Genomic DNA, 17,090 nt, shown 5'->3' on the forward strand with positions numbered 1-17,090 from the left:
TTCTCTTTTGTCCTGTGGGTGGGGATGGGGAGAAAGAAATTTACCCCATTAGATGTCAATGCTTCCTTCTTGGTTCCTGCTGTTTCCTAATTTTTTTTAAAGGAAATTCTAGACAATGAAACCCTTTTATATTATGATAATGTTGTATTTGTAAGCTCAGATTAACATCTGCCTCATAAATTGTTTTGGGGGGATTTTACTATACCTTATTACATTAGAGGATATAATCAAATACATATCAGAATTAGTTAATAAACATAGTGCTCCATGGTGGATAGAGTGCTTGACTTGGAATCAGGTAAAGCACGGATTTCCATCTTGGCTCTCTATGACCATGGACAAGTTACTTAAGGTGTTAGCTTCAGTTTCCCCACTTGTAAAGTGATCATGATACCTGAATATCCACCACCACCCCCTTTTGTCATGTGGTTCATATGAGATGAATGCTTTGCAAATCTTATATATATATATCAGCTCTTTTTATTGACCAAGAATGTCATAATAGAATTCTGTTCTATAACTTCTGGCAAGAAGTAAGGTAGATACATTGGGAAAGACGATAAGTCATTTGGGCTAAAAGACATTTTAATTAATTGATTCTCCCCTAGTCCTCCATGAATAAATACCTACTCCTAGGAGTCATTCAAATCTGAGAATGATGTGACTCATTGTAAAATTGGTTTAAGAGGTAAAACAAAATACCAAAGAAAATGTTTTTTGCATCGAGATCCAAGGATAGTCACTGTACCTTCTAGAGGAAGGTGTGAAATGGACCACAGGGTTTACCATAAGTCTGCAAGGCTTCCAATAGCTAAATTTGCAGGAATAACTATAATGTGAAAAAGAAAAAAGGGGAAGCAGGCTACATATTATGTTTGGGGCCTAAAAATTAATGTCCAGGTTTTTTTCTTAATAGCAAAGAATTAGTTCTCATTTAGACATAATTAAAAATATGTTCTTGAAATATGTAAATATTAATTCTCTTGTTTATATCTCTACCCTATTGACTTTTATTATGGAAGTTTAAGGGATGTTCTGTGTAGTGAACAATAATTTCTATGAAATCAAAAGGCTTTACAAAAATCTGTTCTTAAATGAATAAATACTTCAAGAAACTTTTAAAAAAGCTGGCACATAATATTTACCTGAGAATTTGTATGTTGAAATTATAATCTTAAAAAGTATATATAAATGCATTTTCTAAGGTTTAGGAAGATTCTAAAAATTAATAATTTTTTTTCCTGATTTTGTTCTACTGAAGCAACACTTTTAAATCCTGAATTAAGCAGATAGATGAATGCAAAATCTAACTCGAGTTGCACCTGAGACAAAGAAGCTTCTGTTGTTCTAGGACAAGCTCTCCTATAGTATCAAACTGTTTAAAAAGTTTTCTGTTCCAGAGGTATACATGTTAAAGTTTAGAGCTTATTATTATTATTGAAATTCGAAGAAATAAGGAGTGGTTTTTCACTTAGGGCAACATACCTTTTGCAAATCAGAGGAAGAAAGCCTTCTTGTTGGCTCCCAGAGCTAGGGAACTTTATCAAGTTACTAAACCTCTCTGGCTCCTCATCCTGTAAAAAGGAGAATATTAAAGTAGGATCATAGAGTTGGAAGAGGCCTCAGAGATCATGTAGCTGAATTCCTTCACTTTTTACAAATGAAGAAAATGAGGTCTGATTTCTGCTCTAGATAAGAAAACTGTTGTTCAAGGAGATTAAGTGACTCTCCCCATTTTACACATGAGAAAACTGAGGCAGAGGATAAATGACTTGCTTGGGATCATATATCTAAGAAGTATCTGAGGCCAGATTTGAATTCTGGTTTTCTTAACTCCAACCCTGGTGCACTAGAATCCTGCTACATGAGCTGAGCGTTCTTAATTTTCTTCAACCTCCTGTACCCAGAGTGACTTGTCTTCTCCCACTTTTTCCCTTAAGGCAGGTTCCTTTTCCAAGTTCCTCCTCTCTTCCTTATGAGAGAGGGGTTGGGCTAGATTGCTTGCTATGCTTTTCTTTCTTTCTTGACCATGGTGTAGTGATGCCTTAAGCAGAAGACTACTGAGTTGTATTACATGTCCTCTACTGAGGTGTGAGGGTGTCAGGGAAGACTAGAACCTCTGGTGTGAAGGCTAGCCCAAACCATTCCACTTGCCACCCAACTCTCATCTGTGGCTCCAAGAAGTTGTAGTATGTGCAGCAGCCATACCCAGGTAAACCATTTTGGCAGATGGTCTAAACCAGATTTAAGGTAACCAAGGAGTTTCACACCCATTGGTGAGTTAGAGAGGTGTCTACCCCATGCACATGGACTTGCCCAGCCAGAATGGATGGATGTGCATAATTTCTTCCTATGGGGGGCATGAAGGTGACAGGAGGAGACACCATGGAGCACTTAGAGCTCGGTTAGAGATCGAAGATGCCAAGGTCATTCACTGTGTTCTTAGCCATCGCCAGTCATCTTGTCTTTTTTCTTGCCACTGGACTTTGAAGTATCTGGAGTAGAGATTGAAGCTAATGACCTAGTACAATTCTGCCTCATGTACACAATTATGTGCAAGTCAAAAGATATCACCCTTTCCATTTTACCATTTTTACCTGTATGGACTATTCGTGTCTGACCTGTTGTAGAACCTTCCAAGCTTGTATTGGTCTGATCAGCCATAGTTGGACACCCTGTACCTTGACACCAACATAGTGGTGTCATTTTGGTCCTCTTTGAGAGCAAAGGACAACAACTGACTTAGGTGGTGATTTAGGAAAAAAAACTTTAGTCATCTTTTTTTCCCTTCACAACTAGTGGAATATCCTCCTGTCTCCTTTGAGCCATTTGGGTGATTCTTCCCCCTTCTCCCAACCTCATCACCTTTCACATGTTTTTCATGTGAGTATGACTTTTTAAAAGTTTTCTGATTAAATTGAGGTTCTTCCTTTCTGTCTCCCCTCTCCCAATAACATTATCTCCCTTTTGTTTGTGTTTAGTGGTTTTTCACTTGTGTTCAACTCTGTGACCCCTTTTATGATTTGCTTGGGAAAACTACTAGAGTTGTTTGCCATTTCCTTCTCCAGTTCATTTTACAGATGAGAAAACTGAGGCAAACAGGGTTAAGTAATTTGCCCAGGATCACACAGCTAATAAGTGTCTGAGGCCAGATTTGCACTCAGGTCTTCCTTAGTCCAGATCCAGAGCTCTATCCACTGTGCCACCTAGTTGCCTCTTATCTCCCTTAGATATGATTTATGATTTTTGATCTTTCTTAGGCAAATATTGCCAATTGATCGAGAACTGGAAAGCTGTCAGGATCTAGTGCTGACTGAAGTCAAAAAGAACTGTAATCTATGAAGCAGCTAGACTGTTGGACTTGGAGTCAAGAAGACTGGAATTCAAATCCTGCCTCAGGTGCTTACTAGCTGGTGACCTTGGGTAAATCACGTTATTTCTGTGGTTTCATTTTCCTTGTCTGCAAAATGTGGATAACAGCAGTACCCACCTCCCAGGCTTATAGTGAGGTATAAATGAGATGGTGTGGATACAATACTTTGAAAACCTTTGAAGTTTTTTTCGTATAGATGCCATATAAATGCTAACTATTATTACATGACTCTTTGAAGTCTGTCTTTATTTAATGCAAGATCACTAGGATAGTGATATAGAAATATAATAGTGGTTAATTTGATGGTGGTGTGAAATTGTTAGACCATGATTCTTTTGACTATTGCAGATGGCTGTAGGGTTGTTGATTAGAAGTTCTGTTGCATTTAGCCTAGACTGATAGGTTTCTACTAAAATCTTTTGGGAGTGGGAGCTGTTTCAGAATCATTAATTACATGGAGAAATTGTTGAGTTTGGCTGATCATTTTTTTATTTATAATTTATAAATACATTTTTAATTTATTTGTTATTATATAATATATCTAAATATATGTTATAATATGTTATATATATTTATAATTTATAAATAAACATATAAATATGTACTGGAAATAACAGAATAAAAATGGTAACCTGAAGTTGATACCTAAGATAAATAAGGAAGTGGTAAGAGTACCTGAGGGCCCTTAACGAATTCAAGTTGCCTGGTCTAGGGTTTCTTAGGTACTAAGGTAACAGACAGATGTGACGGTGAAGCCACTGCCAGGGATATCTGAGAGATTATAGAGAATAGAAGAGGCACTGTAGAGCTGGAGGAAGGGTAAATGTTGCTTTGATTCTTGTTTTTTTCAAAAAAGGGAAGGAAAGAATAGGCAAGCTGTAGACCATTGAGTCTGACTGATACCAGGGGTATTACAGTGGATCATTTGAAGACATCGTTAGGGGAGGAAGTAGTGACATCAAGAGCCAGAATATCTATGTTTAGCTCTGTGCAGTTCAGCATCTTTTTCAATTTTTTTTTTCTAAATAAAGGCATAGATGGGATGCTTATCATATTTGCAAGTGACAAAAATTGTGGGAGGCATAGCTATCACTGGATGCTAGAGAGACAGTATCCAAAAAGGTATTTCTAATCTAGAGCAAAGGTCAGCAAGCTATAGCCTGGGGGCCACTTCCAACCCCCTTTTCTTTGTACAGCCCAAGAGTTAAGAATATATATTTTTTTTTTTACATTTTAAAATATGATAAAACTTTATTTGGCTCATTGGTCAAACAGGAAGTGGGAAGGGATCTGGCCCACTGGTTGTAGTTTGCCAGCCTCTAGGCTCGAGAATCTGTAGACTTTAAGAGGATTTTGATGGGGAAAAATTTGCTCAGGTTCAAAAAAAATCATCTCCAAGTACAAGACAGAGTTGTGGCTAGACAGCAATTTGTGTGCAAAAAAGATCCGGGAGTTTTAGTGGATTACAAGTTCAATATGAGACAGCCAAAAAAAAAAAATGCTAGTAAGTCAATAAATAAATAAATGGTTGACTTGATTTAGTTAGCCAGTCAGCATTTATTAAGTATCTGTTATGTGTGAGGCACTGTGCTAAGCACTGGAGATACAAAGAAAGGCAAAAGGCAGCCCCTGCTTTTAGGGAGTTTACTGTTTAGTAGGGAGACATATAATTACTTGGACAAACAAACTATGGGACAAATTGGAGATTCTCAATAGGAAAGACACTAGCATTAAGGGGTCTTGGGAGTGTCTTCTTGTACAAAGTGGACTTTATCTGAGAATTGAAAGAACCAGGAGATGGAAATGAGGGAGACAGTTACATGGGGGGACAACCAGTAAAAACACTTGGAGCAGAGAGCTGGAGTATCATGTATGAGGAACAGCAGAGACCAGTGTCACTGGATTCAACAGTATGAGGTACAGGGAGCAGGGTGAGGGAGCCTTAATATGAAAGGGACTTTAATGGTCTTCACATTTACCTTCTCCTTAAAGCATGAACTCTTCCTTTTCAGAAGAAAATACAAAGTACATGTAAAATAGGGGAGTAGGCAATGTTAGCTAGTTTATGAACGCAAAAGTTTTTAGATGGGAGAAATGACTGGAGGTGAAAATTATTTTTGTGGAAGGATGGTATTCAACACTATTTCATACAGTCAGACCTAAAAATCATAGCATTGTAGAGTTGTACGTGACTTAAGGTCATCTTTACTATAAAATTAGTAAGCTGAACCTCTGGGCCAAGTTTGCACAATTTATGAAGGAGTCAGGACTTGAACATAATGCTCCCTTTTCCCCCACCTGCATTTAGTGATCTGTCTCATACATCATACTGCTGTTCATAGGACAAAATGGATCTGTTAATAGATCTTATGTGACTGTAAGAAGATCATATCTTTGTGTAACGAGAAGCTTGTAATTTTAAGAGAAATCTACTTCCATTCTTAGATAAATGACTATAGGGATGGGTGAAATTTCTATTTTTTTTGATTTTTTTTTTTATCTATAGCATTTCTTCACTAATTTTGAGGTACAAAGGTGGCCTGAATGTTAGGAGCAAGTTACCCTTCTTTTTTTAATTCTTAATTTTTTGGCCAATTGGGGTCGGGTGATTTGCCCAGGGTTACACAGCTAAGTGTCTGAGGTAGAATTTGAACTCAGGTCCTCCTGACTCCAAGGCTGGTGCTCTATTTATTGAGTCACCAAGCTGCTCCCAAATTGCCCTTCCTTTTTAAAAATTGTCTTTATTATTAACTTTTTCAAAAAATCAACAAATGAGCACTTCACTATGTAAAAGAAAAAGAAACTCAGCTCTGAACTTTTATTACATACAATTCTTTAAGTTTATATTAAATTTTACCCAAAACCACCATGCTTATTTGTGTCCCTTTCCTAACTTCCTTTTTTGCTCTCTTGTATAGTTTTTTAAAATTTCATTGATATTCCTTTCTATGTGGAGTGTGTGTGTGTGTGTGTGTGTGTGTGTGTGTCTTTGTGTCTTTTTCTGTGTGTGTCTGTTTCTCAGTATATGTCTCTGTTTTTGTACTATCACTATCCATTCCTCCTATCCATATCCAACCTCCCTTGGTAACTGATATAATTGTACAAAAATATTCGTACATTTTTGTCTTTCTTTTACTAGAGCTGTAACTTAAGTTATGTTTGTAGCATGCCTCAATTTGTCCTAAGTTCAGGAAGTTCTTGGTCTCCTCTCCTGGGAACTATAGTCTACCAGAAACATCTGTGATTAGTCCTCTGCAATGGTACTTTATCAGCATTATTAAATCAATATGGTGTCAAGGTGTCTGCTGAGCATGATACTTAAGCTAAATTTTATTCTGGTTTGGCAACTTCAGCCTCACTGGGATCTTCCCAAAGTCATCCCTCATTGAGAAGTACACTTTGATGTTTAGGGTATCTTTATGCCAGTTTATGTATTCAGATTGGGAATGTAGTTGACGCAGGAAAGCTAGAACTGCATGGCTTATATGCAAGCCTTTGTAAGAGAAGTGGGACTGTTTATTTTTTTTTCCATGTTTCAAAACTTTGGTGTAATTGACTTAACTAAGCAAAGGGGTGAAATTTGCTTAAAATGTCTTTTAGGTTGCTTTATTTTTCTTGCCAGCAATATCAGTATCTTTTGACTGTCTTCTCAGTAAATGTCTCTCATGATCATAATTTTAGAGCTTGAGGTAGACCTTAGAAGTCATATAATCTAACCTCATTTTATGGATTAAGAAACTGAGACCCAGAGAGGTTGTAACTTGCTTATGGTAGTAGGCGGGGTGAACCAGCCAGCATTTGACCCCAAGGCCTCTGACTGCAAATTCAGCTTTGTTTCTATTGGATGAAAGATGGTTTATTATTTTCTGATTTATAGATGCAAAAAGAACATTGTATTTTAGTTACTAGGTGCTACCTTTTTATTCTATTTATTTATTACAACCAAAATTTTCAACAGGTCTAGTAATGAGATTTAACTCACTAATTTTGAGTTTGGGTGGTTCCTTGCCTTTTCCTTGTACTGTCCTTCTCCAATTTAATAATGGAGAATTAACTTTAAGGGTAATAAAGATACGATAAGAACAGGACCCTGTGAATATATCTAAAGAAATTTCTTTGGATTCAGAGTTTTAACATCCTTTATGTTTGTCACCTGGAAGGGCAAAAAAAGTTGCCATAAAGAAAAAAGAAGTCTTTAAGAAACAAATAAAAAGGAATGAATTGAGAGGTTTAATGACAAGATTTTGCCTATCTAGTACTTTTAGTTGTCAAAGCATGTCACCAACACTGGATCTACTTTAGGGAAATAGTCCTGAGTTTGAGATTTCTTTATATTATTAATTCTTGGCTTGGATGGCAGTTTCTTTCCAGAATACTAAAAGATAATTTACCTTTGGGATCTGAGTGGTAAATAGAAAAGGGAGGAGGTAATGACCACCATTCTTGTTATTAAAATTATTTCTTGGCTTAGTATGTTCCCAACTTTGCCTATCAACCAATCAATAAACACTGGTGCTGGAAATAAAGGGGCAAAAGACAATCCCTGCTCTCAAGGAGTTTATAATCTAATGGGGGAGACTACACACAAACAAATATATACAAAGGGTAGCTATATACAGGATAAATAGGAAATAATTAAAAGAGGGAAAGCATTGGAATTACTAGAGGTTAGGGAAGGTGTCCAATAAAAGGCAGTTTTTTTTGGTTGGGACTTAAAGAAACCCAGGGAAGTCGGTAGTTAGAATAGAGGAAGGAGAACATTCCAGGCTTGGAGGACAGAGCTAGAGAAAATGCATGGAGCCAAGAGACAGATGGTCTTGTTCATGTAACAGCCTGGAGTCCAGTATCATGTGTGGAAAGAACAAGAGTTTACCTTTTTAGTATTTACCTAGAAAAGCTTCATTTCTCATCTGTTAACTGTTCCTTTTCTACCCACCCTTCACAAGACCTTATACCTCTGAGGTTCTTAGGATCTAACTTATATTAGGGTTTATATTTCTTTGTGGATGGGTCCCCATTTCTACACACACACACACACACACACACACACACACACACAAAATTAAGTTCCATGAGTTAAGGGAGCATGTCTTACTTATCTTCATCTCTCCCCCTCATGCCTAGAGCCCTATGTTTGATGCATAATAACCACTTAATGAGAATTTGTTGAATTTTAATTTTCATTGTTGTCATCTCTTGGAGGAGACTTTTCCAGCTGCTGCGGTTGGAGAGTTTCTCACTATTTGTTTTTATATTTGGCTAAGGTCTTGCCTTCATACTATGAAAATTCCACCTTCTGTTCTGTATTGCCACATGTTCAATTTATGTCCCTAGATCTCTTCCAAAATCCTTCTCTTGGTGTTTCTTCAGCCTTGTGGCTCACTGGATTGTAACTTTAGAGCTGAATCAAGGTCTGTTCAGTCAGTATTTGAAAGACTATAGCTGGATGCTGGTCAGCTGGCTCCAGGCAGCTGGCGATACAGCAACAATCCACGCTCTCTCTGTGTTGTTCCTTAACTGCCTCATGCACAGGATGCTAATGTTTGTATCTGGTGTTCCTGAGCTTGGGATAACTGGGGCTTTTGTGATTGGGGAGTTGAGGAGGAGGGGCCTGAAAATGTTCCTGGAAGGGTCCCTGCCCACTGGTCAACAGCTTCCTTCCCAGCTGCATCTTCCTGTGCAATAGAAGAAAATTATCCCCAGTTATTGCTGAACATTTCAGATAGGTTAAGTAGCTGCCTGCTGAGCCTGGGAGTTGGACCTGGTCTGCCTATGTCATTGCTTTGTGTTACTGTTCAGCCTCTGATTAGTCTCTTTGCAAGGGGAAGGAAAAAGTCAAAAAGCTCTAATGCATCATTTTAAAGTGCTGGCTTCCTCCTCTAGTGTCACCATTGAACAGTTTGGGTTCTTTAAGATTTATTAGAATACTCATTTGACATATTTTCTGCTCTTGGTAGAGTTCTAGAAACTTCTCCTGTATTTTATATCCTGTGGTAGAAAATGTATTTTTGTTGTCATTCAGCTGTTTTTCAGTTGTCTGACTCTTTGTAACCCCATTTTGGGGTTTTCTTGGCATAGATACTGGAGTGTTTTGCCATTTCCTTCTCCTGTTCATTTTACAGATGAGGAGACTGAGGTAAACAGGGCTAAGTGACTCTCCCAGGGTCACACAGCTGTTAAGCTGTCTGAGGTCACATTTGAACTTGGGTCTTCTTGACTCCAATTCTGGTGTGCTATCCATTGCGCCACTTAGCTGCCCTGGAAAATGTATTTAGCCTCACAAATATCTCGGAATGTTAGAGGTGGAAGGGATCTCCGTGTATCTTGTAGTCCAATTCAGTGATACCAAAATCAAGCAGAAATGGACCACTAAATGATACCCTGTGGGCTGCATATTGACGTTGTTAACTTTATATCAACATTACCAATGTTCTTGGTGTTTTTATTTATTTTTGGTAAATATTTCCCAGTTATATTGAAATCTGGTTCTGGTCACATTACTGGACCACAATCACGTTTAAAGCCACTGATGGAGATGTTGAACAAGCTGGATAGAGAAGAGTGCAGAGGGACTATTGCCATGTTCCTAGAAGCTACATCACTTAGTGTAGCCTATTAATTTTATTGATTTCTCTATTATACTAAGACCCCCCAGCTCTTTTTCAAACAAGTGACTGTCTAACCAAGTCTAACAATCATCTTGTATTTCTAGAATTGATTGTTTTGAAGTCAGATTATAAGACTTTTTACATTTATCAGACTAGAATTCACTTTCGTTTCAGTCCAGTTCTCTAGACAAGTCTCTAACCTTTTTGGGTTGTGGTCCATTAATATTTATCTTCAAATTAGATAATATGTTACTATACATGACAATAAAATTAGGAAGAATGAACTAAAATAAAATAAACTATATTTAAATTTTGGGGGGTAAGTTTAATACTCCAAAGTTTTTTTCAACAAAAGTATTAGAAAAGTGAGGACAATGAGTTGGATGTGCTGCACTGTTTTTTTAAGTCTTGGTCTAATACATTATGATACAGTGACTTGAAGATCAGGTTCTAAATTTAGGTTATTTGATATGTGGTTGTAGTGGCTATCATACTTGAAAAAGATACTTCAACAAAAATATGAGAATCTAAGTGGAAGAAGTGAATCATTGACTACCCTTTAAAATCAGTCAATCTACCAGTAGTTATTAAGTTCTTACTATGTGTCAGGTAAATAATGATACTCATTTTTCAGTTGTATCCATCTCATCGATAGAAAAGTTTTTGTTGTAATTGACCTAGTAAATTTCTACTCTCTGTGATGTTGGGGTCTCACAAAGTGAGGTCTCAGGTCTGGGGGTGGTTCAGTTGAAAGGCAGGGAGCAATGAGGGGCATAAAGCAAGCGGCAAAATGCCCAGGTTGGTATTGGTTTCCTTGGTTTGGAATGGATGGGCTTCTTCACTTGCTTCCAACTTGTCCAGTGGGTTTGGAAGAGGTCTTAGGAGGGTTGCTGATCTGAGAGTGTTATATCTAGCACTTCCGCACAGTGCCTAGCACATGGTAGGCACTCAATAAATGTTCATTGATTTTGTTGACTTACTTGCAAGGACTTGTGTATTTGGTAGCTGCCTCCACCCAGGAAGTCTGGGACCTTGAGAGTAAGGACTATCTTTTGCTTTAGCATATCCAGCACTTAGTAAATTATGTGGCACATGGCAGGTAACTGATCAGTGTTTGTTGACTGATCTCTTGAATTTGCTGATTGCTGCTTTCTGCAGCTCCCATGATTATGTCTGCTGGTTCTGGGCTCTTCTTGATATAAATCCTGGGCTGAGGAGCCTCTGTTGTTCTCTTGGGGATATGAGAAGTTAGGAGAAAGAGCCACCTTGGGAAGCAAGCAGTTTGCATCTTTTGAAAATACTTTGCTTCCACTCACCTAGGCTAACCTGCCCATCTGGACCTGGGAAGAGCCTCAGTCCTGGATTTCTTTCAGTGTGCTCAGGCACATGAGTGGTAGGGTATACATCTCATCCATCTTTCCCTGAAGGTAATGCCTTGCATTAGTCTTAAGGTATTGTCTTGAACAAAAGTGAAGACTTTGTTTTAGTGATCATTGCTTTAATCTGTCAGGATCTTTTTAGATCTTGATCTTGGTATCCAGTAGGTTAGCTTCCCCCTTTCGTTTTGTGCCATTGACAAGTGTGGTGAATGTTGTATCTGTGCCTTTATCTAAATCATTGTTAAAGATTGTTAAAATAGCATGGGTTCAAGCACAGGTGCCTGGAGTATTGCCCAGGAGATCTATTGCCAATCAATCAACATGCACTTATTTAAGGCTTACTATGTGCCAAATTACATTGGACCAATTATGAACACTTTGGCCCTTCAACAAGTTTGAATTTCTGTAAGCATATTATTGTTTGGCCTAGATCTCCATCTTTTCCATAAGAATAGTATGGAATATTTTGTAAAATGCTTCACCAAATCTAATCCCATTTTTAAAAAAAAGTTAAGTCCAGCAAGACCTGTCTTTAATGAAACCATGCTGACTCTGTAATCCCAATTCATTTCCTTTTCTAGATGACCATCTCTTTAATGATCCATTTTAGAATTTTCCTAACAAGAAGTCAAACTCATTGCCTAACAGCTGACTTACTTTTTTCTCTTCTTATTTTTTAATTAATTATTTTATTTGTTTTCAGTGTTTGACAATCACTTCGATATATCTTAGATTTCTTTTCCCTCCTTCCCCCTGTCCTTGAAATGGTGTACAATCTTATATAGGTTCTACACATACATTCCTATTAAATACATTTTCACCTTAGTCATGTTACATAGAAGAATTAAAATGAATGGGAGAAACCATAAAGCAAAACAAAACATAATACAAAAGAAAATGGTCTGCTTCATTCTGTGATCCAATTCCATAGTTCTTTCTTTGGATGTGGATTCTCTTCTTATTTTGAAGGAAAAAAGGAACATTTGCTCTTTTTCCAGTTTTGATTACCTCTTTATTTTTCCCCACAGTCTTTTAGATATCTAGATATGACTCAGCAGTCCTATCTGGACCCAAGAATGTGGTTAATCTGAACCAGGTGATTTGAAATCATCAAAGACTACTAGGTATTTTTACTATCTTCTTATTTATCTTGAGACCTGCTTCCTGTTTGCCATTTTTTTCATGTCATTTTCAGTTCAAAGGTCATCTTGACAATGAAAACAGAAGCAAAGTAAGAATTGAGCAACTCTGTATTCTGGCCATTATCATCAATATGCTATTGTAGAAAGCAATGGATCTGGATTTAGGATTCCTAGCTTAGGGAGGTTCTATATTAGGTATGTGACCCTGTCACCCTCTAGTCACAACTTTCAGGTTTCTCATTAGTGAAACAAAAGTGATACTTGGATTCCTCTACCATAAGAGTATTATAAGGAAAATGCTTTTTTGTACATCTTCACATTTTATGAAATTTATACATGAGTGATTCCTTTCTTGCAGTATTATTGGGATTGGAATGATGAGCAATTTTTCTAAATGAGAAGTCCTATTAATCTGTAGAGAAGGATTCACTGTAGTATTAGGAAAAAAAAAAAAAGGATTAACATGGAGTGCTGGCCATCAATACCCAAACTCAGATGGACTTGTGTCTCATTGTTTTGCAAGTTCCCTCCAGTGGTTCAGATCACAACCCATCCATGCCTGTCTGTCGATGACTCTTATTTGTTAAGCTTGCCTTGTGGATGTATGGGTCTTAACCAAGTAGAGGCCATCCTCACTTTCTTCTGACATGATGAAAGTTTCAATGGTCTACTTTGTCACTCTGTTATCTCTTGCTTTGCCCATCTCTTCTTAGGATATAATTCATCGAATATATTTTATTCCTTTTCTTTAGAGTTCTTCATTGCAACCTACTCACACCCAATGCACACACTTGCCCTTTGTGTGATACTGAGTTTTAATTCTTCGGGGACAGTTTTTATTCTCTGTCTTGCTGCCATATATAGCAGTGCTGATAGTATGCATCGCCTTCATTGGAGCACTCAAAGGAACTTTCAACTATGGGCCCAACTTGTCCATCTGTACTACCCTTTTCAGTTCTGCATACCATTGGACAAACTCCATAGGGAATCTCTCTAAATGTATATTATAACTTGTGCTATAGGTATTTTTCACTTATGTGATCTTTCAAATAATCATGAATGATTGGGAGGTACTTGGTTGTGAAAGAGTCTTTAAGGCTGTGTTGTTTTAGTGAATTGAATGTTCTTTTCATAATCAATAAATTTACACAGTGGGATCTTATATTCTTTCTGTTAATTATGGAATTTCACTTGTGAAAGACTACTTCTTCACTGCTCATATCCCCACTGAGAATGTCCTTGATTAATTTATCTGTCATGAAGATTTTGTACAGATGTGAGGGTAGGCATATTGATAAATAGTTATTGATATTCTCTTGGTCAACTTTATTGTGTATTAACAAGGTTCCAGATTTTTTTTTTCTTCCTATCTTTTTCTTCTTTAGATTCTTTGGATATCAGTCCCTCAATACTCTTACGTGCCTCTCATGTGTGTACAGCCAGTCTAATTCAGCCACCTTTCCTCTCTGCCTTTTTCAACCTTCTCTACAGGTACATCTAAGACTGTGATGTTAGGTGCCAGCTATGATGGTTCCACCATCCTTGAAGAACAAACTTGTTTGTTATTTGTGTAGCCTGTAACTTACAGGCAAGATTTTACAAGCAAACTGCATATCTAACCTGCTGTTGTCTTTGGAAGCCATCACATTTGGTATGTAAATCAGATATTTGATGACCAAAGTGCTGTCCTAGCCTTTTTGAACTCCTTGAAGCAGTTAATTTACACTGGTTAAACTTTAGAATAAAATTGTTAATAGTCAGTGTTAGTCATTTCTGCTGCCTATTTGTCATTTTCATTTATTTATTCATCTGTTTATTCTTAACGTTGAGTTGATGGGTCTGAATATACACAGAAAATTGACTGGAGGATAACTCTCCTACCAATAACAAGTTTTTCCTGTCAAAATGCAATTTAGTGCATTCTTTATGATATTTGTTGCCTACTAGTTCTTTATTCAGAGAAAACATTCATGATCTGAAAGCATGAGCCTTTTGTGTAATGTGTAATTCTTTGGCCTTTCTCACACTCTCCTGAACCAACATCCTCATTTATTTCTTTCTATTCTCTCCTTTTCCTCCATTTGTATTGTAATCACCAAGCATCAGTGTATGTTGATGTAATTGGGACCATTCAAGTTCTTCATAGAATTTCTCTACTACATTATCCTCAGCAGCCAATGCTGGTGCATTAGCTACACTCACTTTCATAATGGTCTTTTTGCAAATCTTTATCTCCATACTTCAATATGTGACAATCAAATTTTCCATGAAATATTTTTCTGTTGCCTTGGGGTATTTGATAGAAAACCATTGTACCAATTCCTTTTCTTGCCTTTTCCAGGTGTGTCTGTGAGCTGTCCTTCTATTTAGCCTCATTGTCAAGAGTGAGATCGTCCAGCCATATGTCCACTCATTGTCTGTTAGAGAAAGCTCTCATATTTAGAGTGCTAGTTATCAGGCTGAAATTTATTGGTGTTCCTGCCTAGTTCTCAGTATTTGCCACATACTGTTAACTACTAGAAAATTAAATGTAATAAATACACTGTTGCCTTTCAAATCTTAGTCATCCATATGCTCAGTAATCCTATAAGCCATGCCACAAAAGGTACCTATGAAGAGTTGTCTTGTGGTACATGACATTTTGATTGACTTATCAACTGAACTTAAAGTAAAGGCTGATGTGAGTGAATATGAAAGACTCAAGAGGCATACCCAGATGTGAATAGGAAACCTTGGTCTTCTAAGAGCTGTTTTTGAAGGAACAGAGATGGACTATTTGTAGAATACCATGTTCATAAAAATTTGTGAATTTCTTTTGTCTAGAATGAGAATTATTAAAATGACATGGAAATAAAATACTCACAGTTGTTGGTGGGTGTATCAGGAGAGCAATGGTGAATCTCAAGAGGAGGAAGATAGTTGGAAATCCTTAATCAAAATCTTGAAAGATCACCATATAATATTGTTTAGAGTGACTTTTAATTATATAATCTCAGCTCTCTTATTTAACAAATATGTGATTTGGGGCAGTCTCTATAGCTCAGTTTTCTCACTTGTGAAATATGGGTGTTGGGATCATTTCAAAGGTGTCTTCCAGATTTCAATCACATAATCTGATTAATGAAATAGCTTATATGTACTCATTCAAGCAAGGACATGAGAACTACGTTTGCAAATTTAGAAGAATTTGTGTTTTCCTTGTTTCAGTATTGTTAAATCACAATTCCAGGAGAGAGGAAAATATTTGTAGACATGGAGACAATCCAAGGAAGGTTCTTCTCCTTCCTTCTCCCTCTCTAATGGAGAACGTAATCAAAATTAATTTAATCCTCAAATGGCAGCTTTTCTCTGACATATCTTCACCGAAGAAAGAATCTTTTGAAAAAGATTGGCTCATTGGCCTCTCAGAATAACAGTACTCCTAGATATTCGCTTCTGGAATGGACCTTTGTAAGAAAAAAAAAATTCCATTCATGACTGATAGAAGCATTCGAGTAAGATCCTTGTTTCAAAGAGGAGAAAAGCATTGATAAGTGAAAATTTGGCAAAAAAAACCAAACTAGCCTCATCCATTATGACAATTCTTCATCATGAGAGACGTAGATCAGAGAAATAATAAAAGAAGGAAGAGTATAGTTGAAAGAAAAAGGAAATAATCAAGAGTAAAGACTTTGAAATGGCAGTGCCTAGAAACTCTTAGTAAATCTATGGAATGAATATTAAGAATTTAGATGGTTTCTCCTTGAGGCAAAATGTGAGAAAATGTGAAAGCTATTTTTTTCTACTGAAGCAGTGAAGAGACGGTCTAAAGGATTTTGGCATTGAGTGAGGTGTTGGAGGCATTCCTTTCTTCAAACTAAAACAACTTTTGATCCAACATTAGCACGTTGTGATAGGCCATGAAGTTAGAAGGCCATGGTGGTCTCAGACATGGGATATCTGTTGTTCTATTGTCAGAGTTGATTGGTTTTGAGCAAAACGCTATTTTTTTAAAAAAGTAGTTTTTTTTTTTTTTTTTAGAATACACATATATCGATATGGCTATGCAGTCAACTTTTGGAGTTTTATAATGATGAGTGGGGTCCCCAGAGTGGTTCTAATATTTTACTTAAAGTATCATGAAATCCTGCATAATCAGACTTTTCCACTGTTGTTCAAATCTCTGATTTCACTTGAGTAGGAGAGTCAGTGTGAAAACTCCCCTCTATCCATGTAGGTAGTAATCCATTTGTAATTAATAATGGCTAGCTTTTATATAGCACTTAAGATTTGAAAAAAAAATACCTTATTTGATCCACACAGCAATTCTGGGAGGAAAGTGTCATTATTATCCACATTTTTCCGATAAGGAAACTGACTTGAGAGAGATTGTGACTTGTCTAGGATTATGCAGTTAATTCTGAGGGACAATTTGAACTTGGGTCTTCCTGAAACTACCTTTCCATGTACTATAAGTTACGAGGGGCACTGAGGTGTTAGATACAGAATTGACCCCAGGTCTTCCTGATTATTCCTGGCCCTCTGTTGGCTCTGCTACCTGCCTCCATCAGATATATCAGTTTTCAAAAGAAAATTCAATATATTCTCC

At 37.0% G+C, this 17,090-nt stretch overlaps 1 protein-coding gene across 11 annotated transcripts in view; it reads left to right on the top strand.

The window, feature by feature from the left end:
• Window positions 1–17,090, top strand: part of DAAM1 (dishevelled associated activator of morphogenesis 1) — a 202,787-nt gene that overhangs the window by 17,714 nt on the left and 167,983 nt on the right. For 3 of the 11 annotated variants that reach the window (XM_072629338.1, XM_072629342.1, XM_072629346.1), the window contains exon 2: window positions 3,261–3,399. The exons of 6 other annotated variants lie outside the window; for them this stretch is intronic. The gene's annotated coding sequence lies outside the window, so the exon portion shown is untranslated. Of the gene's footprint in view, window positions 1–3,260; window positions 3,424–17,090 lie in introns of all 11 variants that reach the window. 2 more of the 11 variants (XM_072629343.1, XM_072629340.1) reach the window with 1 other exon arrangement.

Source organism: Notamacropus eugenii, chromosome 1 (genome assembly GCF_028372415.1).
Source record: "Notamacropus eugenii isolate mMacEug1 chromosome 1, mMacEug1.pri_v2, whole genome shotgun sequence".
In the NCBI taxonomy this organism is placed as follows: domain Eukaryota; kingdom Metazoa; phylum Chordata; class Mammalia; order Diprotodontia; family Macropodidae; genus Notamacropus; species Notamacropus eugenii.